This window comes from Melanotaenia boesemani, chromosome 13 (genome assembly GCF_017639745.1).
Source record: "Melanotaenia boesemani isolate fMelBoe1 chromosome 13, fMelBoe1.pri, whole genome shotgun sequence".
Classification (NCBI taxonomy): domain Eukaryota; kingdom Metazoa; phylum Chordata; class Actinopteri; order Atheriniformes; family Melanotaeniidae; genus Melanotaenia; species Melanotaenia boesemani.
This window is the reverse complement of record NC_055694.1, coordinates 5957667-5965803: the sequence shown is the minus strand read 5'-3', so window position 1 is coordinate 5965803 and position 8137 is coordinate 5957667.

Sequence of the window (8137 nt, the reverse complement as noted above, 5' to 3'; positions counted from 1 at the left end):
GAAAGTTTTTCGTCCAAACTTTTGACTGGTACTATACATATTATTTGAGAAAACATAATAAGGAACATCTGTATCTTCCCTCTTTTCTGAAACATTTTAGAAGTCACAGCTTTGTTTTGAACAGCATAATCTTTAGCAGATTTGTTTAGTAATGTATTCAGTTAAGTTTTTATTACATAGAACTCATGCCATTACCAGCCATTTCTTAGGAGCTCCTGTGTTAGGAACTAACACAAATATCTAATCAGCCAATCACATGGAAGCAACTCATCACATCTAGTCATGTAGACATGGTGAAGACAACTTGCTCAAGTTTTAAAATGAGCATCAGAATGAAGAATAAAAGGAGATGTGACTTTGAACGTGGCTTGGTTGTTAGTATTTACTGGTCTTTTCACCCACAACCATCTCTAGGGTTTACAGAGAATGGTCTAAAGTTGAGAAAATATCCAGTAAACAGCAGTTGTCTGGACCAGAATGTCTTGTAGATGTCAGAGGAGAATGAGCACACTGGTGGGAGATGATCAAAAGGCAACAGGAAGTCAAATAAGCCCACCGAGTGCCACGCCTGTCACCTAAGAACTCGGAGTGTAAATCACGAAACATTATTATTTCAATTTAATGGATAACGAGTCAATGTTTGCCGATATCTCAGATTCTGTCTCGATCCGATTTTAATTTGTTTTGATTTAAGATCCACAGATTGAAATGAAACAATATCATAGGTAATTGAACACAGTCATTTCCATTCATATCTTTAACACAAAAAGCAACTAGAATATCATTTAACATTTTTATTCCTGAGCTCTGGTATTTAAATTAATCAATTTAAATCAAAAACAATCTGCTCTTATAACAAAGATGGACTAGTAATAAACGGAAAACGACATGCCAGGGGAACTCAAAATACAGTCATTTTCAAAATAAAAGTACATGTGATAAATGGTTATTGTATTTTTGAACAATGTTTACATTTGGATTGATGTCATTGGCTCATTGACCATATGATCAATATATTGATGTAGATCAATGTATTGTTACACTCCTACTAAGAACAGGAATCTAAGGCTACAATTCACACAATTTACACTTTGCCTGCTCTGATCTGTCTCCATTTCAGCTCCATATTCAGAAAACACTTATCAAACTTTTTCATGAATCCACATTAGATGAACATAAGACTAAATATGATATACGTGTAAAATGTACATTACTTGTCATACGGCAGTTAAATTCCCCCATGTACTCCAATGGCCTCCACAGTCAGCAGAACGTGTTTGGTTACAGGTTTGGTTCGCTTAGCAAAAGCTTCGTTTTGCAAAGCAGGAGAAAATAAAAGCATCTCACAGGTTCTAAACCTTTGTTGCACCATGTTTTGAGCATGCAGACACATGTACTGCTTATGTTTTCCTGGGAAGCTGGGCTGATATGATAAATAAGCCATAGCAGTAGATATTTTATTAGATATGAAGCAACATTTGCATTACATCACATTTTTGGACTTTTGTCAAATATGTCCCAAGTTCTACATAAAGTTTTGTCTTTGGCCTCTACTTAGTCCTCAGGAAAGTGTTCAGCTCCTCTAAAAGAAGATTTTAGCTCTGTTTCACTGAGTACTTTTATTCTTTTCTTTTAAATGACAATAGTCAGTGCATAGGCTTTCTTTTTTTTATTTTTGGCATCTTTTGCATGAACATAACAATCTGCCTCCATCTACAGGAAAGTATTTCAATCAGAGACTTAAGATAAGTAAGTAAGTAAGTAAGTAAATAAACCTAGCTCATTGGAAATTTAAAGTTAGGATCCACTTGAAGGGAGGTGTCTTTTGCAAGACAAACATGAGACCCTCTCTGCATGGGGGAATCTAAAGAGACATATGTTACTTGTTACAAAAAAAATAAAATAAATTACATCCATATTAATCTAAAACTGCATCTTTTTCAGGCTATCTGACTGGGTTGTATTTTCTATGTCAGTTATAATTTTTACTAGAACTTTAAAAGGGGTAGTGCAGTATTTATGAACATCTGATTGAATTTAAAAAAAAATCTAATTTCACATTTTGTCTCCACAGACAACTCAACAACAAATAACAATGGAAACTTAAATTGATATCCCATCTGTTTCCTGCACATTTCTCTGTGCTGTCATTGCCAGTTGCCAACATCTGCAGCAGGAATATGTCTGGAAAGCATTGCCTGTTGTTTCCAGTGATGCAGCTGTTCACAGAAGGAACATCACACCCTTTAGTAAACTGCTGCTAGTTAATTACTGTATAATTATAATGCTTAAAAGCATTGTTGCTGCAGACATACTACCCAATAACATTAAATTATTGATTCTATTAATATAAAAGGCTAATGACTTATAAAGCATGCCCAAATGCCCTATTTTTCAATGGTTTCCCACTTTAAAATAAAAAGAAAATGTGCACAATATGCTATGTGTGATTTATATCTGCAGCCATTTGAAATTATGGCCAAGATAAAGTGAAACATGCAGATACAATAAGAAAGTTGAGTCCATGTGATATTGTTGGGTTAGGATGCCCCCTGCTGTGACGTTAGAGGCAAATGGAAGGTAATGGCAATATTAAAAATAAAATAATTAAAGCACTACCAAACAATTTGTTTAATTTTAGAAACATGAGTTTTATTTTCCAGACATAATTAAAAACCAATTCCATTGACTCCATGCTTTTCCTTCCCATTCAGTATGAACTAGACATATGAACAGCAATAATTCAGCTAGTTCTGCTGTTAGTCCATACAAATGGCACCAGGCCATTCTAGTCTGTTTACGTTCAGTTCAACAGAATCTGCAACCAGATAATCAAATTTTGCCAGCTAAAATGATAAAATAATAATAATAATAATAATAATAATAATAATAATAATAATAATAATAATAATAATAAAAGGGGAGTTGTGCTTAGAAAAAAACTAACAAAACAACTAAAACAAACAAACATAAAAAACCCTACTACAATAAGTTGTTTTTCAAGGCTACCACATCGGAAAACTTACAGGAGCAAAAAGTATAAGAACTGTTTCTTTATATTTAAATAATCTTTAGGATTTGAAATTTAGAGCTGCTATAAAATGAGTCAGAGTTGTTTCTTGCTATGGGCGGACTATGTTAATACACAGGACCCTACAAGTCACTAAGAGGCCCTGAAACTGAGCCTCATTTGAGAAGAATTTAAATGACTTATCTTTGTTGCTTATATCCTTTAAAATTAATGTTGGGAAGAAGAATAAAATAAACTGACACGATCAGATGTTACCGATGTTATTGTGGCATTAAGTCAAAATAGTTGTCCAAAATGACTGACAGGTACCCATCAGTCCTGTCAGGGAGGATATGGATGGAAAACGTTGTCATTACATGAGGAGGAAGTTTTGTTAGTGGGGCAGAAAAACGTTAGAACTAAATAAATTAAATAAATAAAACAGAGGAAAAAAGACAGTTGGCAGACAAAGGTAAAGCAGTTGCACATGATGTGTAACATAGAAGTTTTAGCAAGTTTGGTTGTCTTGCTAGCTCATCTAGCCTCTGATAAACGGTAGTTAGCTAACTAGGATGTCAGCTTCGTGAAAAATGGCTAAAATAACAAAAAGATTTCACTTTTGAATGGACTGATTGACTGACTCTTACCATTACTTTAGGATCAATTTATTAAGTTTACGGTGTATTTAATAGCCCGCTAATTAGAAGTGTGCTACTCTTTGTAGATAAAAAATGAATAATAATAAGTGATAAATATTAGGTCTATCGTTGATTATTTTAGACTACTATAGTCTGTTTAACTTGTGAAGTACGATAAACTGTGGAACACTAGGGTCCCCAAAAAGCATCTTAAAAGGGTCCCCCCACATCGTTAGAAATGGGCATGGTATTACTTGTCAATATATAGGACAAGTTTAATAATTACATGCTGAAGAGAAAGAAAAAAATAAATTCACAGAATACATGAAAGAGATATGCAATAGAAGCATCTCTCTGATATAAAGCACATAATTATGTTGGTCTCTACATCTCATCTGGGATCAAATCTCAAGGTCTATAATGATTTTTATCTAAAATTAGCACCACACGCCACCAAACCGTCAGAATAACATCGCACAGTTACAAAAACTACTTGCTGACCAAGAAGAAAAAAACAGGATGAAGAACAAAAAAAAAAAAAAACAAAACTCATCAACTGGCCAGGCTCAAAAGCAGATAACTTTTCCCTTCAGCTGGCTCCTTCACCAAACGTAGAGCAACACCAACTTAATGCAGCCTTGGGGTTTCTGTCTTTAGTATTAAAAACTAATCCAGTTTTCACAAGAATCTGTCCAAAATAAGCAACAGGGGATAAAACAAGGCATTTCAAAAGGTTGCCAAATGATGTGCTGTACATCTCCCAACATTGCTTCACTGGATGGTCTCTTTGCTTTCCACTGCAAGCGAACCGCATCACAGTTTACTTGCAAGTAACGAGACCCCCAGTTTTCAAGTGGACCAAAATGCAATTCTAAGGTCCGCACCAGAATGCAAATGAACATTCACACTACTCCAAATGAACTGTACTATTCATGGAAATGGAACAGGGTTTGTTTAAAGTGTATCAAACAGGGCCAGTATGCCAGTAACAAGGCAGCATGGCTTAAAATTTGCAGCTTAAATTTGCATCTGAATAAACCACAGGAGTGAGACAAGATCAGAGTGATACTGCACAACACCATGTTTTGGAGAAAACCAAACACAGCATTTTTTAAGGGACAGTGCATTTTCCCAAACATCAATTGTAAATATGTGAGATTATAGCAAAGCTAATTTCCATCTTCAGTCCCTTGGCAGGCCAACACAATACAAAAATAAATTAATCACAAATAATTTGTGTAAACTGACATATACCTGCATAAACTTCAGATTCACAAATGCAAAAGAAAGCAGCATGTACAGTAACACATTTAGGTCTAAATGTTGCTCTATGATGTTCTGCATGCTACCTTGTTTTTGATCATAATGCAGCCTTTATACAGCATCATCAGATACAGATATTTAAATTTTATGAAGAGGATGTAAATCACAAAACCAGCAGATGTCATGATAATGCAAAGTTATACAGCCAAGAATGCTAAAGCAACACTGATAAAACTCGACATTTGGTTGAAAAAAGGTTTAGTTGTTATCAGTGCAAAAGTGATTAGTCATACAATTCAGGATCATCTTAACAACGAAAGTTGATGAAAAAAAAATTGGCCTATTTGCTTTTGCAAATATCATTTTCTTTTTACATTAGATGACCAATATTTGTAATAATTAGTCAGTCATTTCCAAAAATCTTTACATGTTTTTTACAGGTCTGGTTGGTATGTTCCCCACCCCCATGGAAAATGCTGTAGACCTGTCCCTGTGCATTAGCACAATTTACTTAATATGATCTCAGTTAAAGTATTACCATCTGTCAATTGGATAAACATTAGCACATTCTTTTTTTTTCTCATCATACATTTAATAAATACTTAATGGATACGTTTTTAATGCCACTGCCTACTTGTGTCTGCCTGATCATCCAAATGAGTAAAATGAATTCTGCTGGATAAAGTTCTGTCTTATCTTTTCAGTGTAACAATACAGTGGTAGACGCTATTTAACTTCTGTCTAAAAAAAATCACAGAAAATAGCACGTGCCTGTTAAATCATAATTAGCTTAGAGCGTTTTGATAATGGTAAATAGTCCGTATTTATTTAGCGCTTTACTGTACCTGGAATGATACCCAAAGCGCTTTACATCAAACATCACATTCAGCCATTCACACACACATTCACGCACTCATGGTGGAAGCTGCCATCAGGAGCAGTTGGGGGTTCGGGTATCTTGCCCCAGAAATCTATATTACAGCCCTTAAACGGAAAAAATAAACAACACTTAAACCGAACCCGGAAGTTCTCGAAGGTGAATGCTCTCGTTTTGCCTGCGCCCGCTTCCATTCGGTTCCTGTTTGTAAACATGCGTCAGAGGCACGTGATCCCGTCGACGCACTTTGAAGCAAGGTCCAATCAGGAAACGGGGGTGTGTGCACGCGGGCGTGGCCTGTTTGTGTTGCTGTGAAAATGTCGATGGACAGGGGTTTGCATAAGGGCTAGGGACCACTCTGGATTCAATATGAGCTAAGGGGGTTTGATGGGAAGTAGTAACAGTGACGGAGGGCCAGAGGTATTACGACAGAGCAAACAGCGGGTAAGCAAACGCACTTTCCAAGAGGAATTGTTTTGTAAACATCCACAGGCTGTTTGGACGATTCATGTATCATGTATGGATATATAGGTTACAGTGCATCAGTGGTGGGCGGTCCTGTTGTAATCATGTTTGGTAACGTGCTACCATTTGTTTTGTTTTTTCCCCAGTAAGATGCTTATATAATAGTATATTACAACTGTAGTTCGCTAAATATATTTTTTCACAGTTCAAGTGTATTTTCTCATTGAAAAGCGTGAAAGAAAACTAAGCATGACAATGTTTAATAATTACAATGCAGTTTATATTTTCCAACATTGTTTTCTAGCATTACCCGGAAATAAGGAAAGTATTGGCTCATAGACGTGTCCTTCTGAAAAGCGTGTGCCGAGGCTGGTTTTCCCCGGAGGGTGGGATGGTGAGGCGCGCTGGATGTTTGCTGCAGGAGGATGTTGCGCACTTCAATTTACCTCAAGAATGAGACCTCTGTGAATCCATGCGCTTCTGCCTAATCTTTTAATTTAATCGACTGACTGTATACATCCTGATTTTTTTTAGAACTTCATTCCACTTTTAAAGCAACGTGACATGGTTAGTTAAAAATCGAAGTTAGAAAGGAAAACGTTCTTACACTATCATAGCTAATTCATAAGTGGAAACGCTCCAATAGTTAGTACTTTGTCAGGAATTTTATGTGATGTGAAATGTTATTGCACCTGTCAGTGTGTCAAAATACAATTTCCAGCTGAACACATTGTATTAAATCTGTTACAAGTATAACAATGTATATAAAATAGGACCGTTGATTGATGCGCATATGCTTAATTAAAATTATTTGACTTTTTTCATTATTCATTTGTAGAAAAGGTCCCCTGATTTAGTTGATATTTCAAATATTGATCCATAAAATTTCCCTGTAAACTATTTTATTTGATTGTTTCTTACTCTATGATATGTGTGCGTTTGGTGGTAGCACCTTGACTCAGCTCCATCCATCCAGAGGTTTCTATGTCATACGCACTTCTTTTTCCTGATGTAAACAAACCCTCAGAAAGCAATTCACCTGTTTAACACTGGGGGGCGTGTTTGTGCAGGCTCGTGCGGCAAAGCTTGCACTGGAGCAAGAAAGTTCTCTGGAGCCGTTTTCTTGGGATGAGACAGATATCTTTAAAGGTAAGTATTCATGCAGCATGATTTAAACCATTAGTGACAGAGGTGACTTATTATCATTAGTATTCAATTTATTTTTCTTCCATTTGGTGTCTGACGTGTATGATGGCAGAACATCTGGTTGATACATTTTTCTACTCTGTTTTAGAAAAATAAAAATAAAATCCCTGTCATCTCTTGGCTGCAGCCTGACCAGTTGATTTATTCTCTACAACATCAGGAGTAAATATGCAGCTCTGTGAAAGAATGGGGTCTAAAAAAGTGAATGTACTATATGAGATCCAAATAAAACATCAGAGTTAACGCCAAGATAAAAAAAAATAAAATAAATCTTGCCTCGTGGGTTAAATTTTCCTCTTTTCACAGGCAGAAACGGATTGCTTTCCAAGCTACATTGCAGGTAAGAGCTCCTTTCACAGCAAACACCGTCAGCAACATCTGCTGCTAAACAAAAGGCAGAGCAACACAGCAGCTCTCTGTTTTAATCAATTATCTTCAAAACGGCATAACTCACTAACAGTTGCTGTTTTTATATGCAGGGAGTTGCCAGCGTTGGGTAGCTATAAACATAACATAAACTTATTCTACTTATATAAGTTTACAATTGCTCTGTGTCAACGTGTCATGTTATATCTGTACAAAGGTCATTTTCCCAGAGGCTGTTTGGTATGTCATGAAATAATGACTGGAATTTACTCAGGACCTGTTGAGGGTTACGCTTCTCAATATCTATTATGT